The following is a 27113-nucleotide window of genomic DNA, read 5'->3' on the forward strand; positions in this document are numbered from 1 at the left end:
GAAACTGCCAGCTGTATTTCGTCTATTGCCAAGTGTTCTCGAAGACTTAGGTGGCCTGTTACGGCCATACATCCATTCGCACAGGCGTTCGAGTAATATATTAAATCAAACAAAAAACTGAAATTTACCATGGACCAGGACCATGCGAGAAGTGTGGGCTAGAGAAACCACCTGAAACGGTCAGCTAGGTCGCAGTAGTGTTCGTCGGTGATGACGATCAACCGCCAACGAACGTTGATCTGGTTATCTACGACCGGAATCTGATCAACCCGCAACAGTGCTAGCTAGCTACAGACCCTACCAGCCCGCTCTTCGAATTCGTATCCCCTATTCTTTCCTCGAGGAGAGCTTGGTTGGCATCAATGCTTCCTACAAGAGGGTGTCCGCCGAAACGTTGTCCGCACCCGGAACACCATCAGGGAGTACACCTGCTATCGTCTGGCCATACGTTATAATAAAAACAACGATAATATGAGTTTATTACCCAATGGTGGCTTACTGTTGCAACCGTACGTGTGTGATCAGTATGTTCGAATGGAAGCGTACAACTTAGAGTACATTAGATGGTATCAGGCTGAGCTTTTCACCGAATCGTATCAGGGACTGGTGAATAACATCAACTAACAGCTCCAATTTGACGTACCCGCGGTGGGCGTCGGCCGTATGATGATTTTGCCATCGGCATTTACTGGAGGCCCCCGTTACATGAAAGAGTGTTATCATGACGCGATGGGCATTGTTTTTAAGTGTGGAAAGCCTAATCTTTTTATTACTTTTACGTGTAATCCTAGGTGGCCGGAGATCACGCAGCACTTAGCGAGAGGGACCACAGAAAACGACAGGCTGGGCCTGGTGGTCAGAGTGTATAACGGACACATCGATATCAGACTGGGTGTTGATAAAAAAAGAAAAAAAACAGATAATTAAACTAATCAATATACTATATAATATTATATCCAACAGTTTTTTTCTTGCCGGTGCCCAGGTGTATTCAAATTTATCCTACTTCTGCTTCCGTTATGGTCAAATCTTATTGGTACGATAGACCCCGTGGTTTTGTTTAGGATAATTCGTTTCCCGCTCCACCCAGCATTTATTTGCAGTCATGACTCGAGAGTTATAAGTACACCAATATGACTCTCCAAAACATAACGTTTGTATAGCTACTAGCTGATCCCGTGCACTTCGTTGCCCGTTAAACGCGTCAACTCTATATGATTCAAATTTTGTTTAATTCTTTATTTAATATTCGGTGTATGGTGTATCAAAACTTAAAAATTTTGATCGATCTTCTCGAATTCAAAATACTTGTGCGAGCACCAGTTTATAAAATGCAAGTTTTGAAAGATTCATTCTTAGTGCACACTTACATGGTGGTACAAATATACCGTGAATATTGAAAGCCACAAGCTATCATTTTTTAGACTCTACGTATTGGTTAGTCAGTGAATCAGTCAAGACACGTTCGATAATATTATACTATAACCATCCCGCCCGGCGTTGTTCTTGAGACATGCTTGTGATTATGCGATAAGTATATTTTCAGACAGGCAATCCACCTCAGGTGGATTGCAAACCTCTCTATACTCTGTTCGCCGAGAGAACACGCCGGTTCTGCGCATGCAGACTAACGGCTGCTCGCTCGCCAAGGCTCTATTTCCCCATCCAAGATGTCTGGCCGTCGCGACGACAATAGGTGACCGACGCCGATGCTAGTGACTCCTGTCGGCAGTCACGTCCTGCCACTGGCAGCTATGGGTGGGTGACGCGAAGGGATGCGCAGAACGAACCGATGTTCGTCGGGCCGCGGCGTTTTCTCTCGGCGAACAGAGTATAGGTGCTTACGTAATTTCGAATATTTTATGAACACGTTATTTATGATGTACATGTGTAGGTTTTCGGGGCAACGGTCGAACAATTAACGTTAGGATATTTACCGAGATGTATTACAATGCAGCTGGAGAAATTACAAAGCTATGTGTTTGGTTATATATGTTCTACAAAGACAATCCCACGACGAGTGCAGGAACATTGCAGGATATTTACACATTGCGATACGCTTTTCAACTTGGCTGACGTCCATTACATAGATTTGCACTAATGTTTTCGTTGATTTAGACGAAAAACTTTTAATACTTATTTATAATTACTTATGCAAATAAAAAACTATTGCATAGGTAGAATTTTTAAATAAAACTTCACAAATCAAAAAAAAAATGTGTTTGTAACGGAAATGTTACTATACTCAACACATTTAAATAGGAGATATTTAAACTACCAAAATAAAGTATTAAGTATTTACGAAGTACGAACACATTTTTTCCAGGCCTTCGGTATTGTGACTAACGTAGGTGTTCGCGCCGCGTACTCGCAATTAGTGATGGGCAAATTCCCGGGAATATTCCCAACACCAGGAATTTCCCGGGAATATAATAAGTTTTTGAATATTGGTCATAGGTTTCAGTTTTAAATTAAACTTATGGTTGTAAATGATCCAAATGACAGCTCTTTATTGATATTATGTCAGTTTAGATATTTATTCTTTAAAAAAAAGTTATTAAGTAACTAAAAATTAATTTTTTATTTAAAATCTGTACAATGATTACAAAATAAACGACTCAACTTTCATTTTTATTTGTTGAAAAAATAAAAATAAACATACTGTAATTGAAATACTGAATAACATAAAAATAATAATAATTTTTTTTTTTTAAAGAAATTTCCCGAGTGGTTGGGGAATATTCCCTGTTTCCGGGAACATTCCTTGGGGAACCCACACACACACACACACACACACACACACACACACAAACACGTATTAGTTATTGTATGTCTTATTTTCGTACTATTTTGTTGTTGTGTATTATGTATAATCGTAGATTACGCCCGGTGCGTTATCAGCCGCCGCCGGTTCACTGGTATGCAAATTTAACACGGCCGCCCAGTCCGCAGTCCGTAAAGTTCCGTTCCGTAGTGACAACGCGGAATTATTATTGTGGTTATTGCGTAGGCGCGAATCGCCGTCATTTCTTTTTATTATTCTTGTAATAATTGTGGCACACGAAAATCGTCGTGTGTCACTGTGATCACTATAATCTAGCGCCAATAGCCAGGTTATAATAGCATACTTTGTATTTCGTCGCCATTATACGTCATAATATTGTCATACCTATTTATTTCGATCGCAAAGCGTCAAAGTGTATTTTTATTATTGTTATTATTGTGAACCATATATTATTATATAGGCGTAAGGAGTTGCTGCTGGCCAGTCTGCGCTCCACAATTTATACTGTGAGTTGATTTATTTATTATTATAATATATTCATATAATATATTTTATTAATCGGGTCAGACGACCAACCATCATTATTTTCATCTGTCGGACCAAAAGGGCCATAATATGTTTTATACTATGTGTATTATTTAAACAATAATTATTATATTATAGCAACTCAATATCGAAAATTCGTGGGTGTGTACATACACACACCACCAGCACTCATTGGTCTTGCTCGGCGAACCCGTCCATTTCCTTTGAGTCTTGCTACACATATATACACACTTATTACACATATCGGTCGGTGTGCGTCAGATATTTGGGCACACGTTCTATTATTGTACCGTTCCCGGCGCGAACTGTAGGCGTATACGCAGTAAAAAAATGGTCATCAAAAGTCAAATGTATAGACCGATGACTTGGATTTTACCATACGCATTTTTAAAAATTTTAAACTATTAGGTATTAACATTTCGAAAAATGTACGTAGGTATTTAAAAAATAAATAGTTTCTAACCACAATATTATCGCTGTAAAGTTATTATTAAATATGAAGATTATACGTGTACGAGGAAAGGTAATTAGAGTTGTCCGATAAAAAAAAAAATTTTATGAAACAATAACAACGCATCGATATTATTGTCATCAGCGACAGCCGTATAAAATGCATTTCTAATATTGAACAATTTTCAATATCCGATTCGATAAATACTGAACATCATCGATTTCAAACGATGATTTGCCCTTCAGCTGTACGTTAAGCTTCGCATCGCTTACTGAGGGCCATAAACGACGTTTGTGTCTTATCGTACCCTTGTGGTACTTATTTGATCCGTATTTCATACCGAAAATATTTATTTTGAATTCGTGTGGTGTACGTGATTATTCCGCAGACAGTTTAATATTTCCCGTTGGTCAGTCGTTGAAATTGTTGAGAATTTTACGGAACGCTGTGAAAGAAATAATGGTTTTAACTGGCCCGAAGAAACTATATGAATTCAATATCGTAAAACGCAATTTATTTTGTATGTAAATATAATATATCATGTAACAACATATTAATTACTATGGGAAAAAATGTGTGTACTAAAATTTTAATCATTGCTCGAGTATTAATTGAAAGGTACTCAGAAGCGAGTACCTACCTATATATTGTGTTAAAATATTTATATCATTATGATGTTTTATGAATACCAGCATAAATAACATCAGCTATGCACGTACATTATTCAAATGAAAAAACACAATTAAAATAAAATCATACCATGTGTGTTATGGTAGTAATAATAAATGATAATACTTGAATTATTCGATACCAACATTTCCTGGTTTTGGCCAGCTATACGTGATATTTCCTCCACTGCGTTGCAGGGCGGCCGTGCAGGTGAATTGTTCGGCGAGATCACCGTATTTACATTTTGACGTAAAATATGGCGGTTAACAGCTCACGAGTAACGTAAACCATATTATTAATGTGGACGGCGGTCACTTCGTCAACGATATGAATCTGGTACGTATGGTTGCGAGTGGTTAACCACGGCAATTTCTGTTGGTCCGACCATAATACCTTACGGTCCTCGCGTGGTCGTCGCCGTCCTTCCACTACGCCACCGCCGTGACAAACGATTCCGAGTCAAACCGTTTTACCATCGCCACACGTAGTCCATAGGTACGAACTCGTATCCTTATTACAGTGATATGATGAAAATATGAAATTCCAGTGGGACGAGGCTTACACGTTATTAATTGTGAGCGTCATAAATCAACGAATGCCGTGTGAGAATAAGGTTGGACCGCGTCATATGTCACTTATTTCCTCGTTCGTATGCAATCGTTAGTGCGTTCGATCGAGTTAATTTGGGAGTTATATAAACATGAGCATATAATAATATATAAACGTAATTTGTCTAATCGACAGTTGGCGCTTATTATAGGTTGTATTTTCATCGTCTTAAATTGTTACAAAGTTACAATCCACTTTTAAAAACAATATACTATTGTATTACGTTCGATAACAAGTTACATAATATAGGTTAAAAAAAGTTCGAGAAAAATCCTAGCGAAATATTAGTGCCTCGATGTTTAAGTAGGTATACAAATATTGTAATTTATAATTAAATTAGATAAATGTAAATCATAGTTTAATATGAGCATAAGAAGGGTCACTCGCTGTGCTTAAATAATCATCCTGTATATTATATAAGTTAAATATTTTTATCTTTGGATATATTCTAATACGTTTTATAATAAAAAAAAAGCAGGTGAGTGGATGTTCCTCTGCTGTATAGTAGGTCTGATATAATATCATTGTATAAGAAAAACGATTCTGACCGGAGACAGTTTGTCAGTCTGGATATTTTATATTGTTATCATTTATTATAGTCTGTAAATTTAATTGATATTATAATATTATTATAATATTTAATTCGTTTCTATGGTGATATACTAAGCGTTAGAAATTAAAATTCCATTTTTAGCGGTTTTTCGTAATTTGTCAACGGTTTTTTTCGAGGCATGAATGATTATTGAGAAAACCGAAAAATAACCTCTTTAAAGTACTATCTTCATCCGATTTGCTAAAAAATAAGATACTGTATGTTGAAAATCAAAACACTCCTTCTGGTAGCAATTTCGTATACAGGATTAAAAAAAAAATAAATAAACACCATTGTAAAACCACTAGCTTCCTTGCTCCGCTCAGAATCTGAAAAATAATTAAATTTCGTTACCATAGTAATTTCTATGGTTAACGTATACAATCACAATAATTACTGATGTACAATAATATTCAAAGAGTATCCAAAAAATAAGTTATCAAGGCTGTGTTTACCTGTATACCAGCCAACTACTTACTAAAACATGTTAAGAATTTCCATGTCCAGCCACCCAGGTACTATAATTTCGTTTTTCTACTCCCTTCTTGTAAATGTTAATTTTTGAATTCAAAAGGTTAGGTTACACAATGTATTATGTGATTAAATAGGAATCATAATAAAGAAAAACAAAGCTATATTTTATATTTGTATGCATTGATTTTATAAAAAATATATCATGAGAATAATGGTAAAGGAGTATTATGTGCCATAAATTATAGGTATATTATATAATATTATTATGTAAAGTGCTCGTCAGTCGTCGAGAAAGATAATAATGTCTTCTTTACGAATAAAATATTATTTTTTTATCGGAATCAAAATCTTATATTTTTATTGTCTATAGTTTCCAAAGTAATTTGACGTTACAATATTATTTTTTTGTTGTGGACCCGCGACGAACCGCCCTCAAACGGTAATGATATTATATTTTCACTTAAATTACGACTAACCGTCATCGGTTACGTAACGCTGCAAAAGTGAACAATCAGTGTGTTATACGATAAGTCCCCACATACTGCTAATAGGTACTTACAGCCATGAATGACATCGTACACTCATCAGTGACGTAACCAGAAGGGGCCCCCAAGTGCTTTTAAAAAAAGGTCCAGTCACAATCTGAGGCCTTTTACTTGTCGACTAATTTTTGTACATTTTAAAACAGATTATTTCTTATTTTAAATTAAAAGAGCAGTAGGTATATCTACGATTTATAAAATATAAAATATATTTTGGAATCAATGAAAACTTCTTGAATATTTTTAAATTATAGTAATTAGTATAATACCATACCAAATAGTGTAAAAACAAAGAGTTCAGAACACATACGGCTATTAATTGGTATTTAATAATATTAAAATTAGGTAAAATTATTACACACATTAAGATCGCTTGAATTATTTTTGTTTTAAACTTGTCTCTTAGAAACAACCATATCTATTGTTGAATGAGGATTATAGTATGGATCGACAAAAGTGAATAAACAACACAATTAGTTACAATAATAATAAGTTATATATCACTATAACTCAAACACATAACTAAGTATGAAAAGTAAATTGTCTTCTTACAATGTAAGTTCTATGCTTACAAGACATACTTGACGTACACATAAGCGATACTATAGTGCAGTGCTTAAAGAGTGCATTTGGTCGTCTTTATATTATATATTATAACCTAACCTATAAGTGACCTTATGACCCTGTTACAGAAATACGCGGTGGCGTGATTTACATTTACAATAACAATATGATGCATATTGCACTTGCACATATGCAATATGTTGTAACATTATAATATAATATATTAATTACATTTTGAACATCTATAAATGTTGTATTAATTACAATAAATTCGCATGAATGCAATAAAATGAATGTACAATTTACATACCTATAATATTGGTCGACGTTCATTGTTTATAATAAGTAAAATAAAATAAAACAAAATATTATGTTATTTTATTATTTTATTCCATAATTTCATTGTATTTAAAAATATCAAAATATTTCATTTACCTAGGCATTTTTTTTTTTTTATGAATTAACCCGCGGCAACATAGGCCATAGGTTTTTAATTGTAGGGGAGGGTACTGTAGGTTTTTGTAAATACGTGTGTTTTAGTTTGGCAGAATTTCAAATTGGACACCCGTAGGTTTCTGCCATGGTCGGGGGATGGCCAGGAGAGAAGTGTCGCCCGTGATCGAGATTTGAACCAGCGACGGTGCGCGTCGCAACCGACACCTTTGTTCGCTCGGCCTCTCATATTTAGGTATTGTATGATAATCTAATATAATATCACAATATAACGTGATTTTTAATAATTGCAAAGCACATAAAAATAAGAAAAAAAATTACAGCTATTTTGCTGTATATTCACTGTTAATTATTATTTGATAACAACACGTCATAGCCGAAAATTCCAATTTGAATTTAAGAAAGTATTTATCATAACTCTTTAAATTATTCATAATATCAATCTTTAGAAAAAAAAAAACATTATTTTAGGATATCATGTGTGATAATATAAATATCTCGTTAATTGTAAATATTTAATTAATTCCATACGTTATGTGTATGTATAGTAATTATTTATAGAACTTAAAATATAATTCATAATAATATTTTGTTTTTATTTATTTAATATTTTGAAAGAATCTTGCATTTTGTTAATGTTACAATGGAGGTTTTATTTGCCCAGATACTTTTTTAGGTAGTAAAACCTTTTCAAAAGTATCTTGTAACATCTTTATAGATTAGTAATAATACCTTTATGTTATCGTGAAAAGAATATTTTTTTTCTATATAGTTTTCTTGAACGCAATGAAAATCAGAAGACAATCTGTGAAATATATTGAAAACGACTCTGGAAGTTCAATTTTAAATATATTTTCATGAACGAGATAATTTATCATTGTTTTTATGGCGATCCTCATATGTTATCATTGTTTATTGTTATCTATTAATTTTACCAATTATTATGTTATATATTATATGCCATAACCTACAATGATTTTTATCTTATTCTCTACGCAACACTGAGCACATGATTTCCTGTTACTCGTTCATTGTTTTTTTTTTATTATTATTAAATACGTATTACCATTACTCATTAATTAGTGATAATTCATAGTATCATATTTAAGATGTTACAAAATGTAATAATTCAGCCTCAATAAGGCGGTAATCTCCGTAAACTTAAATAAATAATAATGATTAATAATACATCGCTATTACATCTTAAAATTTGAGTTAAATTTGGAACCGTAATAGTGAATATAAAACAAATATCACTATCGGATTTATAACATAATATTATAAAACTTACACAATATATTATAGAGAGGTCTTTATATCTAATCTAAGGTTTTAATGTATGATATGTAAATAAAAATAAAAACTAGACAGTGCAAAATTTATTAATACCGTCTATTAGGCATTCGTCCCCGCTTCATGCTTTAAGCGTAGGGCAGCTCTGGTTCTAATATTAAACTAGAATAAGCCACGAATAAGGATAAATCATCGCATTTGAAAAACAATTCTGGACTGAAGTCGGGTACAAGTTATCCCTACTACCTTCTGGCTACCACAATTTCTGAGAATTTATCAAAATTATTTGGTGGTTGATGTTAGTTTTTCGGTTTTTCCATATAAAATTGTTGAGGAAATCGTAAAATTGTAACTTTAAAGGCCGTCGAGTCTCAATGTATTATTTGTGTTAAGAAACGCTCCACCTATCTACTCTTTTACCAAAAAATGTATAATAAAATAATGTTTATGAGAAAACATTAAAAATAACACGAATTACTCACAATCTAAAATAATAATTTTCAAGTTGTTTACGCCACAAATATTAAAGCTATTTTTGATTGGTATACAATTTAAACACATTTATAGCACTTAATATAAACGTTCGCCTTTTTTTTTAAATGAGTTATTGATATGTTTAACTTTTGTATTGAAATATAAAGTTAAACATCAAGTGCTAATTAATTAAAATAAAAATGACTGTAAAGTTTCAATATTTTCGTACTGTATGTATAAATGTACCTATAATATAAAATGTCAATTCTGTTTAAATTGTGTTATCCAAATTTCTTTAAAGAAACTTGAAGTAGTTTAATACTAAATCCTCGCAACTTCTAGAAGTTTACACAATATCTAAAAAGGTTAATCGCTTTTTCAGGGAAATGCATTTCGTGATAATTCACTTGTGGAAAGGAGTGGAGTCTGGAGAATATATTGATTACGTTTAATGACTAAATTATCCCTAAGAAAACTTCAACATGAATAATACTTTCTTTAATGGGGGTAATTTTATTTAAAATCAGTATTGAAGTATGTTTAATGAACATAACAGCACTATTTACAACTTTAAAAAATATTAATTCACCAAAATGATTTTCAAAATGAGAACATTGTTAAGATAAAGTTTAAAACCAAATCATATAGTTTTGTAATGGAAACCTCTTATTATACCTACCTAATTTCATTAATCATTGATTTTCATACATGTACGGTATAAGTGATGAAAAGTTGGTTAGATTGTATAGGATTATATTCTCTCTCCTCATAAAATGTAAAAACTATAAATGTTTTACATGTATATGTAGACTAAAATAATTTGTAAAATAATTAATGAGGTACAAAAAATAGTAAATATATGATGTGCTATATATCAATAGCACAAAAGCAATCTATATGAATGAGAAAAAAAAGTTGAAGAGAAAAATCAATTTAATTAGTTAATTATTATTGGTTTTATGTAATTAAGAGGTACAATTATCTTTTACTAATTATTTATTGGAATTATTGTTTCTTTTGATAAAATAATTGCAAGTAGAAAGCTCTGTTTCATCAGCATACATATTTGAAATGTTACCAATTTTTGTCTTATAAATTTAGCAGATATTATGCGTGATTTTGTGCACTATAGTTTTAAAATTTCGCTGTAGAAAAATGCGCACATCAGAACGAAAATATAACTACACGTGTGTGTTAGGAAAAAAGAACAAAACTTTTATAACTATTAATTTTTTTATTTTATAGATTTCAAAGGACATACTATTTTAACATATTATGTAAGTTGGCTCACATAGTAATACCCACTTAAACCCACCATTAATATTTCGTTAATTATTTTAATGCAGGTCAGGTACAATTTAATTTCAAAGAATTCGCAAGTTTTTTTTTGTAATTCACAATACTGATTTTATTTTATTCTGATGGGTGTAGTTAAATTAGCCTTCCAAGTTTTAATGGTCAAAATCAATACCAAATTGTTGTTGTTTATTTGCATACATTTTCAAGTCTGTTTTTGGAAACCCATTCAGACGGAAATAGTAAACTTTTTAAATTGTGAACTCAGTGTACTCCAATTGTTTTGAATGGTCGAAGTCTATACAAAACAATTATTGCCGTCAATTTGCAAGAGTTTAAAATTTGTTTGAGTCATCCTCTTCTCACTCATATTATCGCAGTGAACCTTTTAGTTTCTATAAATTCAAGATTACCCTCCATTTAACTATTTTTCAAAAACAAAGTAGCTCATCATTCAGAAAAGTATTCATATTCACAAACCCCAAGCAACTATGAACATAATAAGGAACGTGAAGGGCTTCTCTGCTTTTCCCTATCAGATTGTAAATTCAGATTTTGTTTTTATTATACACTCATATTGCACTCTGTTTGTGTTAGTAGATATAGATTCCAAGAAGATTTCCAAATTTTTTTTTTTGTCATGTTGCGAGCGTTTATTTAATTTCAGCACTCAAATGTTGAAAACATTTTGGGACGGTCCTTTTATGTGAAAGAATTACACCACTTACAGAAAAGATGCTTTTATTAAAGAAAGATGTTGAAAAGTTTACAAATGATGCTCTTACGACGTTCTGTCTAACTGACGATAGTCACACTTACTGCTCGTCCTGCCGTTCTGTTTGGACCAAAAGAGTTGTGTCAGCACATTTCCGTCCTCGCTGGGCGATCGGTTTATGGAGTTATTGAGCATAATGAATATAAAATGAAAAACGCTTAAACTACATAAAATAGCATTACTACAATATTATATTATCAGGGTTCCTAACAGTCATACCGTATTTTTTATTTCCATTAGGATTCAGGATGGCACCGGCACTTAATGCTATAATATTAAAACATATGTTTATATATATAAATATATACATATATATATACCATTATTTTTCTTGGAACACTTTACGTATTGATATTATGCTATTATAAGCTTTTTCTAGAGTCCAGAAAAACAGAAAATTGCATAGCACCAGCACTTTATTCAAAGGGACTTCAAACACTTCAATAAGGGACACGAACATGTTCAGTGGGGCCCATCATCTTCTTGAAGAATAAATAAAAAAAATATATTTATTTTACTACGAATTTGCTTCGTTTTAAATTTTGAATTTTGAATGATGAATTTAAGAATCTAGTTCTTTTAAGTTATCACCACTCCCCTTATTTTTATTATTATAGTGAATATTTCAAAATCCATTGTTTTAAAGGCTTGGATAATTCATAATGTGATATATTACTGTATTTGTATAATCCCACATTTATATTTACTACTGAAATAACGACCATTATTTTCATTGGGGTCCATTATCTTGCCAAAAATTAAATTAAAATAAAATATAATATAATATCATCTGAATTTGGTTTGTTGGTATCTGATCACTTACATTTTATAAAATACACTTTTTAATATTGGAATATCATAAAGTAAGTTATTCATATTTTAATATACCTAGTTAAATAAAAAAAAGGGCTTCTTAAATTATTATATATACTAAATTATAATAATAATAATATTTAAGTCGATCTAAATTATACAGTAAGTTATAATATTACAAAAATATGTCTTTTAACATTTTAAACTTTTAACTCTACAAAAAGATTTTTAAAAAGTGTAAAATGAAAGGAAAATTACTGAAGTTAGAAAATGTTTTTATTTATAAACCTTTGCCTCATTATCCCAGCACGCCCACGGTTTTTTGTTTGCTCTGGATTGTGAATTTGTGTTCAAAAATCCACACATAATATCCACTTTATAATTACATATTATAAGGTTATGGTTGAAGAAGAATTTTAAAATGTTCTCTACTTCCCCAGCACGCTCACTGTTTTTTGCATAGGCGTGCGAATATGTTTTTTTTTCGTAGATGTTCACGCTGGTGAAATCATACTTGACGATAATCTTGATGGGTTGGTCTTTGGAATCTCTTGTTTCACTCAAAAATGGGATTCATAAATATTATTTATATAAATATCTAAATGTAAAATTCCTTTATACGGTCGAAAATAGATCGATAGTTTTTATTAGAAATCTTAAACGGCGTTTTAGATTTTTTCAGTTGAACGGTGATTAATATTCTATTACAATAATACATTCAATACACTATTACATTTTATTTTTTTGCTTAAGACAGAACGTACAGTATTTGTATAACACCACTCGAAATACTATAAAACTAAAATCAACGTTCATAATATAATATTTTGTATACAATTTAATTTTAAATCCAAGCATATATTATAATGATGTACATTTTTGATTATAGCATTAAAAGAAGACATTTCATAACTCAGTTATATACAAATGTATAGTATTTATTTAGAAATTAGAAATTTGTATTCCATAATCGATCAAATTTTATGATTTAGATAAGACAGAACTAGATTTATTCAAAATATTAGTACGTTATAAAAACAATAATTTTCAAACATTATTAACTATTATCATCACTACTATTTAAAATCATATTTGACGCTCAGCACCACTACTCTAAAGTTAGTCATGACTCAGTTGGTGTAGTTGTTTGACCAACTTTAAGCAACGGTTTGATAATTAGCTACTCAGTAATAAAGTGAGTTTGTTTCTTATATTTTAGTTAAGCGTATTTAAACGTCCTGTTAGTTAATCACTTTAAACTAAGTAAGTTGTGAGACTACGGAGTAAGCAATGACCCGCTGAGTTTGTGAGAAATATACGCGTACATTATCTGTACTGAATACCACATCGACTGCGTTCTACAACAATAATGAAACCATTATAATAAAAAAATAAACCGGGGAACTCTTATTTGCTGTATATCATGTAAATCAAGTAGGTACTAGACGTTTATAGATAATAATATATTAATTTTGAATTCACTAATAAACGACTTTATTATACGGCGAAACTAATTGTTAGCAAAGATATGAACAAACTTATGTTACTATAATAATACGTTTACCATATATTATTTTATATTCAAATTTAATCGAGTATAATAATATTATAATATGTACTGGCACAAAGTTGCAAGTCTTTGCAAATAATATTTGAGGAATAAGAACTAAATATTCTAAATTGTCTAAGAAAAATCGTCATTTTTCATTCAAATTTTAAAAAATTTATGTACTTTGATATTTTTTAACTACTGCAAGAACAAGATATCAGGAACTTTAATACTAATTTTTCCAATCTTTTTGATCAAACGATAAAATTAGTTTCAATATTAATTGAAAAAAAAAACTATTAAAAAAATAAAATATACATAATATGAAAGATTAAAGAGCAAAAATATTCTGAAACTTGAATTAAATCTAGAAAATGCTAAACATAACTAAATATTTCATGAAAATGAAAATTGTTATTATTTTTCTTTTTTAATTATTAAAACATTATATATTACAATAAAAGAAAGGGTTTTAAATACCGCTCTGCTGTTCACTGTAATGGGTGGTGCGTTAAATTTTAATTCAATGATATGATATCATTGTATGTGAAAAACGATTCTAAGCGAAGACCGTCTGTCAGTATATCTATATTATAATAATATTTTTAAATTAGAAAAAAATTACTAAGATCGTTATTCTTTGTTAAAATATCCAAATTTTAACTAATTAAAATAGCAATAAAAAACAATTTGTTTTTATATTTATTAGATTTTTTGGTGACAATATGAACTACTTATATCCAGATTGTGGTTTTATGTTCAGTTTTTTTTTAATTTTCATGAATAAAAACTTATGAGGAATCTTGAATTCATTTTTTTAGGTATTTTGCCTGATCGAACAATTTTTATAGATAGTATTTAAAAAAACTAATAAAAATTGAAACTTGTTTATGGCAATAAATTAATCAAAAAATATTTTTAGTATTGAATAATGTATAAAAAATTGTAATATAAGCATCCAGTGGAAACTAAAAGTACCTACTGTTATTAATGTTTTAGTTAGGTACACCAAAAGAACTAAATCGATTTGGTCGAAAAGTGGTTATGCGTAAAAATTATTTTTTTCCTTGTTTATTTTTTTCGTTTTTCTTGACGCTTATAAAAACTTCTGGGAATTTTCGATTTTGACTTTTCTAAAGTAGCAACTAGATTCATTTTCCTACCAAAAAAAAAAATACTGATGTTGAAAATCAAAGAATTAATTCGACTACTTATTATGTAAAAAAAAAAAACATTGTAAAATCAATACATTCATCACTCCGTTTAGAATCCAAAACAAAATCAATTTTGTCAAAAATTGGTATTTAGTAAATCCCGTTTTGACGTTTTCTTTATTACTTTTTTGTAGAAACCTACTGGTAAATTCTTACATAATATATCCTCGTTAAGTACTAACTAGATCAATTTTTCTCTCAAAAATCATTCTCAATTTAGTACATTAATTTTGATGAAATGTACTGCTCAACACGTGATGACAGACTATCAAACAGCGTCATCGTAAAACTTTTATGTTTAGCTAAACTGAAGTCAAACAAAACAATCGACCACTACTAAACCCAAACCATGTTTCAGCATGAATACCTCTTTATGTTCACGCGTTTGTCCCTTCAAAAACTAAGAGAACCGTGGTCTTTCACATAACTTGGTGTCACACGGCAGCAGAATGAACCCTAGCCAACCACTTATATAGGTACGTAGACTTTTCGTCACCAAAAACCAATAAAAGAAGAAAATGATTTTCTTTACGTCTTTTCGAGTAATTATTAATCTAATAGCATAAACCCTGCCCAGAGACTATAGGGTCTATATTTTATACTGCACACTTTATATGAATTTATCATGGATTATCTTATCACATCTCCCTCACCAACCAGTAAATATTATAAAATAGCATGCATGCAACCGCCAACTAAACACTGATCCGGTGCTTGACTGTTTAGAGTTGCATCAGCAGATAAAGGAAATTCATATTCAAATGTTGAGAAATTAAGAGAGGATTTTATAAAAATAAAAATATAGTAAAACTGTTCCTAAGATCCAAGATTACTTAGAAGATCAACTTGAATATTTTTACAGGATCGAATACTATTCATTCGAAATTATGGATTTTTTGTCTAGCTTTTATAACGACAAATGCAATCAATGGAACACGGTAAAAATGTAAAAAAAAAAAAAAAAACGAAAACATAAATACGAAATATATAATATTTTGATAGGTACCTACCTATAATCTTAGGTTTTGGAATTGTTTCCGCGCAACGATTGCAGTAAAACGTATGGATAAAATTTGAAATCGTGCAGAAAATCAACGGATTTTCGTGATGCCAGTCGCTGGAAATGTCGTATTTCACGCGGTCCGCGTGGTACCGTACGTGATTTCCGTGCCCGATGCCCCGGGGTGGGGGGGGGGAGAGGGGGGAGGGGGGGGGGTTGAAAATTATTAATAACGTATAATATTCGTAAAGATATCGGCCGGTGCATTTGTAACTGTACCGCGGCGTGCGCCGGTCCGGTGCGCGCCGTCATTTAAGTGCGACGAAGGCGTATGCCCCGGAACGTAGCGCGTTGCGGTTTCAGTCGCTAAAAAGCCACCACCGCCGACACGGGTCGTGTGAAAGCTGCCACTGCCGACGCCGCCGCCGCCGTAGGTATAGTGCCCGCGAAACGTGCCAACGGATAATAAAAATAATATCGTAATATTCACGATCGGAGTCGCGAACGCCCCCCCCTCCCCCACCCACCCCCACCGCAACGATGATCGCGAAAAAGTGACACCCGGACGAGCGCGGTTTGCAGTTTTTCGATTTTTTCCCCGTTGTTTCGGGCGGTCGGCGTTATACCATTACCACGCTTAACGTGCGGTAACCGCGGTCGTCGCGTTTTCGGTGATTGGTGCGATGTGTAATTATTATTATTGTATCGTCGGGCATTGACGATTCCGGCTGGACCTGCGGCACATCCATACAGCGGTAAGACGCCAGCGGACGACCAACTCGGACCGCACAACTATAATAATATTATTACAGTCGACTACTCGGTAAACACATTTTCTCATGATTAATATTTTTGTCCACGTGGAATTCTCCCGTCAAGCGGCTCGGCCCGACGACGGTGCACTGAAAATTATATCAATCGTACAATATTTACGTTGAACTGCAATGTCTGTGATAAGTCTGTGGTTTTGAGGAAACGCCACATATTTAAGCGTTTTACTGATGACGGCCGCTCAACCGAAATGATTATATTACCGGTGCCTTGTCGTGTTTGTATTTTTTATTACGATATCCGCGTGTCAATCAGTGTGTACGATACGCGTTTCAAGCAGTAACCAAGCAATATGAAAAAAAGCTCTTGTTTTAGTGTGCGTTCATTAACTTGAGTTCACTTTTGTAAACCATAAAGATAAATGAACAATGAACTTGCTACAGCTTTGGCATTTCTACATAATATGCCAGTGTATCAACGTTCTCTTTTTACACGCAATGTGTTTATTAAAAAACAAACACTGAAACACACTAACCTCACCTGTTTATAACAATAAAATTTTACTCTATGGTCTTACGTACAAATCGTATGATGAAAACTTTGAACGTAAGCAATACAACTTTACGTAATACGGAATTCTAGAATGTCTAATAACAGCACTACGCTATTTTATAAGTTTCTGCTAACAAAAGTTCCACGAAATCTGCTCTTAAATAGGTAGCGACTTGAGAAACGTTATTTTGATTATCATATAAGCAAATAAGCAATTTATTTTATAATCTCATGTCTTATAATATTATACGTTTAAACGACTTACAATTATTGGGTTTTACATATCTTGTCCTAGGTATGGGTATAAATTATTAATTAATTGAGTTATATGGGTGGATAGGTAATGATTTTATATGACAAAACAAAATTTTTTACATGATGGTAAATTAGCCTAATAATACCTATTACTACACAAAAAAATTAAATGAAACGAATTTACCTCTTTGGCTTGGATAAAAATTATTGAAACATCAATACATTATTAGTTTGTATTGCGTTTTTCATCAACCGACTCAATATGTCAAATTTTAGTTATTTATTTAACCTTTTGATGTTCACTAATTAAAACATAATATTACGTAAATTTAAATACATTCAGTATATTTTCAATTAACTAAACTATACTAGGTTAATAAATAATATATGGCTGACAGAACGTTTCCACTTAAAACTTTTTTTTATATCCAATGATTCGCCATTGAATTCAAATTCAATACATCTACCACAGTGCCATACTCAATAATGAGGTACGTTAGATACCTAATACAGGTATAGCAGATAAAGTACCCTGGTTTTTAAAATTTAAAATTTAGTAAATAAATGTAAGATACAAACAATAATAAATCACGTCATGTTCAGACATCAAGATGTTTTATAAAAATCGTCAACATTGGTTTCATACAATATTAATTAGTATCTATATTGTATGCAAAATTTAAATATATATTACAAATTAAAATTTGAAAATCTGGACTCACATTGGAACCAGATGAGACGTCAAATAGACTTAAAATAAATTATTTAAAATAAAATTGTACATGGTAGTAACTGTAATTATAAATGTCAAATATTTTTAATCAGTGTTAAAAATAAAAAATATATTAAAAATTATAAAAGTAGGTACTTAGCTAAAACTCGTTAAATCAATATAAAAGTTTTTTGGAAGACATTGTACAATTCGACATCATTTTATGATTGTAAATATTGCGGGCAACAAAAGTGCTGGTCGTGCAGCTATAGGTACAAAGTACTCATAATATATATATGGGCGATATATTTTAAGATGTTATAAATAAAAAAATAAAACTGTTGTATGTCAGGCTATGGCCAAGGAGGTTGTATATAATATAGGTAAAACGTATTAAATAGGTATTATATAATTTCAAATTGCCGACCACTTAGGGGATCCCAATCAATATGAACAATATACGTAATTATTGTGAAACCATTTGATAAAGATAATAGATCTTTTGCACAAGGTGTTATATTATACGCTATATACACAACACTGAAAGGGTATAGAAAAATAATCATAACGCTATTATTATAGTTATTTTCAAATATTTTAACTGTTTAAATCAATAATATCGATTTTCTGACATAATACAAAACTATAATACATACCTATGTCCTATATGATATATGATATAGCAAATTCTTTGTTTTAAAATACATAAAATCATGTGTACAATGTGGTGAAAATAACGAAAGATAGATTATTAAGCATGTATTTAAATTTGGACCTCATTGGCCTTGATTAAAATTGTAAATCATTAAAAATTTTTGATGAAACCACATTTTTTTTTTTTAAACAATTTTAAAATCAGTAAAAATGATCTAAATATTTTATGTAGTGTTTAAAAATTGTATTTAATTAATTAATAATATTGAAGTACTAACTAGTTACTATACTACAATACTCTTAAATGTATATTGTTATTAATAAACAACACCATAAATAGAATAATCATTTCAGTTAAATTAAAAATTTATTACAATATTATGTTTCACTTTTTTTTATTAAAAATAATACAAATTTGAAAAAATCTTTATAAATGTTTTCAAAATTAATTTTAATGGAAAGTGGTTTTGAATTTAGTGCATTGGTTCAACGCATTTTTAAATGGATTTATCGATTTCAAATAAACGTTTTATATTGTTATATTAAACGTATGTTTCAACTGTGAAATTAACGATCATAGTATTAATGAACTATGCATCTACGGAATTATAAAATGTTTGGATGATAAAATTGGTTTGTATATTATACATTCAGGGTATTGGAGTATACTCCCATTTATATACCGTGTTCCAAAAGATAACGGTCACTTTTCGCGCATACAACTGACGGCTGCGGCAATGCAAAGACCAAACTCTTCCACCACCATGCTAGCCGACGATCGTCATCGTATTCGAGAAATGTCGGCTAGCATGGTGGTGGAAGTTTGGCCTTTGCACGGCCGCAGCCGTCAGTTTTATGCGCGAAAAGTGACCGTTATCTTTTGGAACAAGGTATAGGTAACGTGATCGCTCCCCGTAGACCCAAACAAGAAAATTGCACATTCACCGTTGGTGACTTAATAAATACTCTTAGAGATACGAGATACATTCACTTTGGTATGTCCAAGTATATATTATAAAAAAACATACTAAAGTATAAAATGATGCATGAGTGCGTGACTTCACATTGTCGTGTCCAGTAATCTGTTTGCATTTCTGAATGCGCCCTTTTACCACTTTGTATACCAAGAACACAAAAGCTCTGAAGCACATAGTGTCCAGGTTAAATTTTCTTCTCAGACGAGACCACCGAACCATTGATCACTTCATCAAATCTAATCAATAATTGTTTTGGACAGTAACAATTCATTATAATAGAGTGATCGATAAAGAAAAACTATGAAAACATTTACTGGTCATTAGGTACCATTAAAATAACTAATATTTAATAATTTATATTGCATACTGTATTATAACAATATAATATAATATGGTAAATAAAATAGACATTAACACTGTTACGATTGTTTATTTATTTAAAATATTATATTATTATGTGTATAGACTATAGGTATTGTGGTCGTAGGATATATTATTCAAAACGAAAATCGTACGGTATTCATTTGATTAGACTAAACTCAAAATAACCAACTACCTTATGTACTGAAGTTTTGAACTTTCAAGTCGGTCGGTGCAACCGCAAGTCGATGAGTCCACGGCTGTGTATAATATGGTGCAGCAGCCGTTACCTATAATTGTATAGAAAGGCGACCACTTATTCGAACTCGCAAAGACGCATAGATTTGGCGATAATGACAAATTCCGTATTGTGACAGTGTACCTATTATACTGATATTATGTCGTGACAGAAACGCTCTTAAAACAACATGTTAGCCGGTAAAAATGTACTTTATTTTAAACAGTACATTTTAAAATTGTGTCAATAGGTATACATGTATAATAATAGAATATTCCTATCTCACTCAATATCTGCATATAAATAAAAAATATTATCAGTACTTAAATCATGTGATAAATTCCTTTCAATAACAATTATTGTCAAATTGTTTATAACAAATTCATAACTATAAATTATCATAGAGGAAAAGGCTTTTCTGAAGTTACACTACGTGCAATGTGCATACATGATAAATCCAACACTAAGGAGTAAAGTATGATGTTAGTATGTTATGTTGATCTTAATGATATTAGCTGTTAATTATCTATTACAATATGATTAGGATAATTTGACATAAATATTTTTTTTTGTTTCAAGAATTTTGGCTTTCAAGGTCTTTACAAAAATATTCATTGTATCTTAAAAATTGTAGAGGTTAATTGAAATACAGGGAGTTCCAAGCGGCAAGCACTTCAAGCTCCCCCTAGCTGTGTCACTGGGCCTTTGGACATCGATGTTGGACTTCTAGTTACAAAATAGTTTAGATATATTTAAATCAATGTAAGTAATTCTAAATCTTAAAATCTGATTTCTAATGGAAATTTAAATGGAAATATGTTGTGTTTTTCAAGTGTTTCTATTCTTCTGTTCTTAACAATTATTATTATTTATTTTCTTTTAAAAATTAGCATAATTAAATGTTAGGACATTTTCATAATTTATCCATCTTGGATATATACTTAAATAAACATACACGAATAGTCTAACTTTTATTCTCTCACTCAATATTTGCATTATCATTTATAAAATATTATATCTAAACAATTTTCATCTTAACACAATAATAATCATAAAACAGCATATACCTATCTAAGTATATAACGTTCTGGTGTTTAATTTATTTATTTTACTTTGTTTAAATGAATTCTTTCCGTACAATAAGTGTGCAATTTAGGAAAACAAAATGTACAGTCAATTAAATTTTCCAAGTGACCTGAGTACCTAACCAAAAACAGTGACTTTAAGTCAGCAAAATAATATACTCTACGAATTTCACGTATGAAATAATTTTAAATGTCTTAATAATAATATATTATTTTTGTATAATTTATCAAAACTAATAAAACCAAATGGTTTCTTATTTATTCAGACATTAAAACAAGAGTTTTTAAACTTAAATTATTGACCATTTAAAATGTAATACGATAATTAGGTACCTAATGAAAAAAATTGAACAATGTTTTTTTATACGATATTTTTTATTAGAAAATAGAAATATTAATGCTGTACTATAGTTATAGTTAATGAATTATTAATTATTCATTTATAACATCTACACAATTATATACATTAGTAATATTGTTGTTGATAAACACGAAAAACAATATTATTGGTATCCAGATATTATATATTTATTTAAAAGCTTAATAAAAAGAAGTCATAAAATATTGAAGAAAATTAAAATGTTGCAACCTAAAATATATTTTCATTTCATTTCTAAAGATTTTACGAGGCTTAAAGAAGCATTATATTAGTTGTCACATAATTATTAAGGAACTTACCTTATATAATAACAGTTTTTTGTTCCATGAGTCGTAACAGAAGACAATACAATTTTATTGAGAAACCACATTTTACACCATAGAGGTAATAACTTTATCAATGTAATATGAAAGCCATTTTTGTTTTCAAACTCAAATTAGTCTTGTGACATTTTGTCTGTCGTCTACAAAAAATACAAATACTTAACGCCAGATTGAGTTATTTTCCGTGTGAAACAATTTATTCAATGAAAATAACGAATGAGTAATATCCTGATTTATATTTAAATAATAACCTTAATATTTAAAAATATATAAACGTATATAATATGCGAGTTAGATTGCTAAATGGAAGTTTCTTACAGAGCAACAATGGAAATACCTTGGCATTATTTTTATTATGTGTTCAAATTAAATCTGAAGAGATGTAACAAAATCTAAGCCTGCCTATATAATTAAAATGTCATATATAGAACAAGTTCTACAAATTTTCATGTATGTTAGATACTTTATTTTCAATTTAAATTGGTTGAATAATACTAAACATAGTTTTTGATATTATATAATATATTAAGCAAATAAATTCGTATACAAACTTATAATTGGTAAGTTTACATTTGAATGTTTTTATTAATTAAATATGAACATGGATAGATATTACAAGCAAATAAGTTTCTAAAAGTTACACAAAATAGCCAAACAAGTATGATAGGATTATAATCAACTTATAATAAATATAAATGTACCACTCACTTATTTATAATTCAATTTGCTTCAACAGTGGATTATGAATTATGATTATCAAAGATAAACGATAAAAGCAATGACAACCATCAGATTGAAATATCAATTAAAACTAGAGACTGATATTTATTTATCTTGCTTGTATTAAAATTTTTAAAAGTCAACCAGTTTCTTTTAAATTTATTCTGAATTCAATATTTGTATGATAATATAGTAACATTTTTAACGAAACCAAGATTGGGGAACAAGGGGGTGGAGCGGAGAACTTAATGCTTAAGCCGAATTTTACAGAATCCTTTTTAATGCAGAGTCTCAAATTGACATAAAAATCAATGCTTGACAACATAAATCAAAAATTATTTTTAATGATAAAATAAATAGCTCAACACTGTTTTACTTTAATATGGAAAACATCGAAAAACATAATGTGCCATTATGGGGTGGTTTAATGGTGTACTTATTATGATTATGTTTTTATTTTTAGAGCATGGCAATAGGATAATAACTTATATTAATTGATTTTAATTATTTTTAAACACAGCTATTTAGGTATGCAAAAATATTTTTTTCTGAAACCATTTCTACATAATATTCAGTTAGGTATTAAAAATATAGTTTTTTCCCTCTAATAGCATAACCACATAGGTAATACTTTTCACTGTCCTTCAGAATTTAAAGACTCGCTGTGATACCAATTTATCGTCTCAAGTCACAACTTTATAATATGATATTAGATTATATTGATTGATGCATGCAGTTAATAAATTGAAAAACTGAGTAAAAACAACCTTATAATGAAACCCTTGACACGAGCATGGCCGAGTCTTCGGAATAATTTTGTGTCTCAAAATATAAATGAAACAATACTTTTGACACAAAAACGCGAACATATATTATTTGGTAGTCAGTACTAATCAAGAAAAATAATGTATAAAAAGTACGTAATCCAATAAATACATTGCATTTTACTTAATTGGGTGTATACATTACACTTAAATGTGAAAAACAAATACAATATTGTAAAAATATATATGAAACATATATAGGTTATCATCAATAATTATACCTATAGACTTAAATATTATTTCTGAAATAAATAAACGATATGCAATTTTGTGCTGAGAACAATTTCTATATACCTACCCTGTTATAAGTGGTCACCGTTCCTGCACCTCGAGCAAATAAATAAATACAGACATGTTTAGATTCTATTATTATATTTTTAATTCAATAATCAAATAGTTTAACTCAAAGTATATTTATATGATGTATGTTTAATACGCATGTACTTTTGCTTTAATATTTACTGTTGATATACTTCAACTATCCCTTAAAAAAAGTAATAATATTAGTAATTTATATTATTTATGCACAAAAACCATAACGAATTATATTATTGTAGGGACTAACTAACACGTTTAATTATTGAATTCTATTGATAATTTCAAACGTTTCGTCATTGAACGAAAATAATTTAAATTACTTATAATAATGTTTTAATATATAAATCATACTTATACAGTTACATATACTATACATTTTATGAAAAAACAAAATATTTAAAACAAGTGCACTTTACTCATAAATTGTATTATGCCTGAAGACCTCAGGACGATCGCAATATTAAAATCATGCTAGGTAATTGCTATGTTAGTGGGAATAAAACTAACTTCTAAGTATATAAGTAAATCTTTGTAAGTACGAAAGAGTATAAAAGACAAATTAAATTACCTGCGTTTTACTTTCACAGTTAAATCATTGTGCGCATCTGAGTCGTATTTTTTCACCGCTACATTTGTCATTGAAAAAATACTTAGGTACATTTTTCTAAACTATATTGAACTCACTGCCGTATTACTCTCGAGTCTTATTATCATAATGTTACATTGGAAGTATTCATTTAAAATTTAAAATTATTACACACATAAATACATACAAATTTATATTTACGATATTTGTTGAACAAATATTGATTCATATTGATAAAGGTATCATACTGGGAATAAAAGTACGTCAAATTAGTATATTATTATATTTAAATTTGCTACTTTACATTTACATTTTTTGGGCATTTACGTGGTACATCTGTATTTTTTTTTTTTTTTTTTGCTGAAAACAATGGGGCGATAATAACTAGACGCTCGGCTATAATAGCTATATGAAGGTGAATTAATTCATACCTACTTTATATGTCATATTATATTATAGGTTAATATATTACTATAAACTGTTTTAATCTGAATTAAAATTTTGTTTCTTTGTATATTAGTGGTTTCTTATACTTTTAAATAATTTCAAGCGTAAAAAAAATTCTCCCATTTTTATCCTTATTCGCAGTGATGTTTTTTTTTTTAACACTTTCAAATAGTAAAAAATATACAATTGTTTCAAGTGGTATACTACCACACATTGGGAAGTGCACTGAGGACTGAGTAGAAGGTACTTTATTTGTTTTGTTTTTCCAATTTCGCTCATGTTTGTTAGGAAATCACAATAAATTGAAAAAAAAATATAATTTGTGTTTTTATTTTCATAAGATATCTCTTTTTTTATTATTTAAATTGAATTAGGTACCTACTATACAAATTTAATAATGTGATAAATATATATTTTTGATAAGAAAATATAATTTAAATGGATAAAGTTTAACAGAATTTAAATAAATATATTATCTGAATTTTCCTACATAAGATATTGACGAACTGACTATTTGTATAGAAAGCAGCATTTATGAAGGCAAATTGTCATAATAAGTGTATGCAATATTAATCAGTTATCTCATTATCTGATATTATACAAACTAATACGTTATGTTATAAAAATAAATGGGCACCTAGTCTTTTAGTAAAGTTAGAAGTTTTGAAAAAATAACAAACATAAACTCAAAGGTTGTACTTAAATAATTATAGTAAAGTCTAAACAAGAAAATATTTTGTTTACCTAAGTACTTATATTTATAATGATTGAATGAATAAAAAAGGTTTAAAACGTATTCGTGCATGTAATACATGTCATAAAATGAATACCCATGATATTTTAGTGGAAAATAAATTGATTGTCTCGTACAGTTTTTTATCGATAAATGGACAAAGGTATCGTATGTATGTGTACTCTTAAATTTTGTAGTGGAATATGATTTGTTCCTTTCCCTTGTATCGCACAGTTGAAATGATTTAAAAAAATTAATAAAAAAATGTTGACTAAAAAAACAAACCGTATCGTGTCATCTTTGACGTGATTTTTGATGATTGTTTCATGTTAAAAAAACAGTTTTAGTGTCTTAGAAAAGTGCTGTAATACATTGCTTATATTATGAAGAAATAAAATATGTACAGTTTAGACAATTTTATTTTACTATTATTTAACAGTCCAAAATAGTATTCTTGGTATCATTTAATACATCTACGTAAAAAAGGCACATTTATAATATCAGTTTGTTTAGTAAATATTTTTATTTTTATAAAATATTATTATTAATTATATTGGAGTAAGTACCTTAATATGCATTTAAGATACAACAAAATTGTTCTAATCAACATACTTACATATTTTTTAAACGAAAAGAATGTTCTTAAAAAATGTATTGTTGTTTTATTGGAATGTTTTTTATTTTATTCTTATGAATGTATGTTGTTGCTATACCAAAAATGTAATCACTAGGACAGACTAGGTACTTCAGACTTTTGAGACTTAACATGACTATAATATTATATGAGTCATTTTTTTAATTTTTTATTATATAGTCGAACATATTATATTTGATTTAAAATGTACTATTTAAAAAAATAATATATAAATATTTATTTTTTGAAATTAAGTTTTATAAAACTGTAGTTTTTACAAATTCGTATTCCATTTTGGGTACCTATTTGATCAACAAATAATTATTTTTAAACATAAATTGCATATAATATCACTTGTGGTTTTTGGAATCATATCATGACGGGTACCAAGTGTTAAATCTAAATCTACACTATCGACAGAAGTTCCATATTATAATACCATGTAA

At 29.7% G+C, this 27113-nt stretch overlaps 1 protein-coding gene across 2 annotated transcripts in view; it reads left to right on the plus strand.

Moving 5' to 3' along the window:
• The first annotated feature begins 2970 nt into the window (after positions 1 to 2970).
• The window catches only part of LOC132953367 (uncharacterized), a 252297-nt gene continuing 228154 nt past the window's right edge, over positions 2971 to 27113 (plus strand). Inside the window, exon 1 of one of the 2 annotated variants that reach the window (XM_061025852.1) lies at positions 2971 to 3291. The gene's annotated coding sequence lies outside the window, so the exon portion shown is untranslated. Of the gene's footprint in view, positions 3292 to 16464; positions 16923 to 27113 lie in introns of those variants that run through there. The other variant, XM_061025851.1, reaches the window with a different exon arrangement.

This window comes from Metopolophium dirhodum, unplaced genomic scaffold, assembly GCF_019925205.1.
Source record: "Metopolophium dirhodum isolate CAU unplaced genomic scaffold, ASM1992520v1 scaffold2, whole genome shotgun sequence".
NCBI classification, from domain to species: domain Eukaryota; kingdom Metazoa; phylum Arthropoda; class Insecta; order Hemiptera; family Aphididae; genus Metopolophium; species Metopolophium dirhodum.